The sequence below is a fragment of the Pinus tabuliformis genome, chromosome 3_2 (genome assembly GCF_031772625.1).
Source record: "Pinus tabuliformis cultivar Carrire ecotype Pingquan chromosome 3_2, CPIR1, whole genome shotgun sequence".
Taxonomy (NCBI): Eukaryota; Viridiplantae; Streptophyta; class Pinopsida; order Pinales; family Pinaceae; genus Pinus; species Pinus tabuliformis.
Window position 1 is genome coordinate 61,874,760 of NC_142302.1, and position 4,630 is coordinate 61,879,389.

A 4,630-nucleotide genomic window follows, 5' to 3' on the forward strand; every position below is an offset into this window, starting at 1 on the left:
TAATGGTGTCTTTACCTAATGAGAAGACACTTCAAGGTAAAAATAGATCATGACAGCCTTAAATAGTTTTTGGAACACATATTATATTTAGAAGAGTACAAAAAATGGGTCACTAAGATGTTGGGTCATGACTTTGAAGTCATCTACAAAAAAGGGAAGAAAAATGTTATTGCATATGCACTCTTAAGAAGGGATGATGATGTGGAAGCATTCCTCTATGCCATTACTATTATCCAACCTGATTGAATAACTGAAGCAAGGGAGGAATGGAAGAATGACGAAGAAGTGTGGACACTCATTCAAAAGTTGTAGCAAGGTCCCAATACATCTGATACATTTATATGGAAGAATAACTCATTATGGTATGAAAATAACTTATATCTATGTAAGAATTTCCAACTCAAACAAAATATTATTTTGGAGTTGCACACCTCTCCTTTAAGAAGGAACTCAATATTTTTAAAAACTTACCACAGGGTCAAGAAGGAATTATTTTGGTATGTCCTTAGATCTGATATTTAGAATTTTCTGGCAGAATGTTTGGTTTGCCAACAAAATAAAGTTGAGACAATTAAGACCCCAAGTATGTTACAACCTTTAGTCATTCCATGTTAGCATTGGGAGGAGGTCCCAATGGATTTTATCACTGCTTTACCCAATTCCGAAGGAAAGAGTGTCATCATGGTGGTAGTTGATAACCTTATCAAGTATGCACACTTTTGTGAATTATCTCATCCTTTTAAAGTTAGTATAGTTACTACTTCATTTATGGAAACAACTCAAAATCTACATGGAAACCCAAATATTATTGTAAGTGATAGAGATCCCATTTTCAATGGAGATTTTTGGGTGGAATTATTCTCTTTTCTTAGTACTCAATGAGCTCATAACTCATCTTATCATCCTCAATCTGACAGGAAAATTGAGATAGTGAACAAAATTTTGGAAGTATATCTTCATTGTTTATTATCTGATAAAGAAACACAATGGTTCAATTGGCTACCTATGGTTGAATGGTGGTATAACACTTCCTTTGATACTATAGAAAAAACGACCCCATCTATGACACTTTATGGATATCATCCACTGTCCATCACATCATCTTCATGAGATAATTCTAAGGTTAAAGAAATGGAAGATCACATCAAGCATCAACAACAAGTTCTCTAATTTTTAATGGATAATAGTCTCACTCTAGCACATAATCAAATGAAATAATAGACATATCAACATCACAGTGAAAGAAATTTTGCATAGGTGACTAGGTATTTTTACGGCTACAACCATACAAATAAATGTCCCCCAATTTAGGTAAGAAGGATAATAAATTATCACCAATGTACTATGGTCCTTAAAAGGTGTTGCAAAATATTAGTTATATGGCATAGAAATTGGAGTTGACTGCATCTTCCCAAGTACACCTATCCTTCCATGTTTCATGTTTAAAAAAGGTTATCAGTGACAGCCTTCCAATTCAAACAATATTTCTAGAACTTGATGAGGAAGGAAAAATCACATTGGAGGTTGAAGAATTCATGGAAATAAGAACCGTACAACTACAAAAACAATCAATTTCATAGTATCTCATTAAGTGGAAGAACTTACCTGCTGAAGATTCCAAATGGGAGGATGAGAATTTTATAAAGAATCATCTAGAACTACTCAAGTGTTGACGAAAACACTTTTTTTGAAGGAGAGGGGCATGCTAGGTCCTTATAATACTAGTGTAGCCCCCTTATTTTTATTGGTAGTGCAACCCTCCTTATTGTTATTGTTGTGCCTATGTAGCCCCCATATTGTTATTGTTGTGCTCCATAGAAGCTCACTATTATTATTGTTGTGCCCCTGAATTATTATTGTTATGTACGCTCTGATTATATTGTGACCCTTTAGACTCCTATATATATAAATTAGGTCTTGTCATTTGTATCATCCAATAATTATTCATTTATGTGATGTAAAGGAGGTTACCCCCTCAAAGAGGCTAATTTTCAAGACATTAATCTATCTTTTCTTCTACTTTGTGATATGGTTGCATAACAAATAGAGGAATCAAAATTTGAAAAATGTTTTTTAAAATATGATATGGTAAAATGAAATAAATTCAATATTAACATAAATTCAGCTTAACTCTATATTTAATAAGATTTGCAAGTACAAATATTGGATTTCTTGAGATATAAATACAAATACTAACCATAATTTATAAGAATATCAACATAGATTCATCTTAACTCGACATTTACCAAGTATCTTGGAAGATTCAGAATTCTAATTCTTAATCAACTTATTTATATTTATATAAATTTTAAATACCATAGAATTCACAACTCAACAACACTAAAGAGCCCCTCACTTTCTCCATCAATTTCCTATTCATCATTTTTGAAACTTTATTCTATTGAGTTGTGCACGAAATAGTCTTCTACTTCTTACATAATTCTTCTAATTCATTCCCATGGAAATATTGGTTAGAGTTCCACTCCAAATAAAATAATTGGCTACAACTATTGAGTAAAATAGAGAAAAGCAAAAAGGAAAGAGAAAAGTAGACTTCCTTCCAATTAAATAGAGAAACAAATACCCAACATTTTCATAGATCATTTTATTATTTCCATAATATTTTAAAATTCAAAATAAAATAAATTAATCCCTTAATAAAACAACACTTCAAACATGTGCATATGTATTAATTTTCCCAAACCCTGAATATGCGATAAGAAGGGAAATTCTAAATATAAGATAAAATAAAAGAGAAAAAATGATAGATCCATCCAAATCCTAAAATTATTAAGGAAAAATATTCACAACAAACTCAATTAATCCCTTAACAAAAAAACACTTTAAGCATGTGCATATGCTTCAATTTTCTCAAACTCTGAATCTGAGATAAGAAGGGAAATTCTAGATAAAAAAAAATTAAAGATCCATCCCAATCCAAAATTATTAAGGAAAAATAATACCAAGGAAAATCCAAATTTAAATTGAGGTAACTCTTAACAACCCTGCAACAGAATTTGTGACTATAAAATTTAAATCAAGTATTTCTTCAAGAAAGAAAGAAGGAAAACATAGCACTCACCTACAAGCAAGGTTACTTTCCTCTTATGCACATCTCTTTTCTTATATGTCTTGCCTCCTCTTCAGAATTCTTTTATATTTCTTGACATTTTCAGTCTCAGAGTGGACTAATAAAACAGAATTCCCTTTTATTTTAATTTAGTAAAATATTTTATATATTATATTTATTTAACTACCTCCTTTGCCTTTGCACACATCTCCTACTCTCTCGTTTCAATGAACCAAATTTGACGTGGAGAAAAACATAGATCCAAGATGAGAAAAATAGATCAAAAAAACATGAAAAACAATGTTAAAGTTAAAACATATTAACATAAAAAAAATGAAACAAATGATAAATATAATACAGACAAACTTAGCCATGGTAAAAAGGATGGAAAAACAAAACAACTCAAATCCAAAGTCTCATGTCTCCCTTATCTGGATTCCTTCTTCCACCCCCACCAAACCAACACTCCTCTGTGCTCCTCCCTTCTCTCATACTCGTTACCTTGCTCTATCTCCTATAGTACCTTCTAGATGTCAAACTTCATATTGACTTAAGTTTGATTTTGTAACTATTTTTTTCAGCACATACTCCCATCATTGTGGTTTACATTTTTAACGACACCATTAACACACTTCTTAGTTTTCCATCTTCACGCTTCTCATCCATTGTTTTACATGGTATAAAGGATCTTTGAGTTGGATATGAAAATTCTCAAAAATAGGCATGTCCTCCTTCAAAAATTACCATATGTGTCACCAAAATTTACACATTCTCTGGAAAATGTGGTCATGGCATTATACATGTGCATGGTAGGGTTGAAATGCATACATATATTGTTAGCACATGTGTATACAAATTATTTTCAATTTTTTTGGTGAGATAATAATTTCTTTTAAATTACTCAAATTTCCTTATAATTACAAAAAAATTGTATTTTGATTACATAAAATTTGTCTAGTTACACAATAAGGCAGAAGCTTGATTCTCAAAAACACAAGTGGACAAAAATCTTCTTTCAAATTACATAAAAAATAATACCAAATATTTATAAAGTCATTGATTCTGTTAGCTAGATTTCTATTTGATGTTCGGCAAGTGGAAAACATGTCAAGAAGAAGACTAGCAGAAAAAATGTGCATTTTTTCTTACAAATGTGTATGCATTACCCAGCCATGCAATGTTCTTAATAACTTGCATGTGTACCTAAGACTAACATCCAAAACCTTAAATTTCCTACCTGCCTTCCTCTCTCACCTTCTCATGTCTGCTTGATCATGGAAAGATTGTGCATGCATTATAAAACGCATGCACACTTTTGTGACATTACTGTGCTCCCTTCTCTCCCATCACTCCAACTCCCCCCTCTGTCTCCCGCCATATTTATCTCTATATCAAACTCTCTCTCTCTCTCTCTCTCTCTCTCTCTCTCGCTATATATATATATATATATATATATATATATATATATATATATATATATATATATATATATATATATATATATATATATATATATATATATATATATATATATATATATATATATATATATATATATAT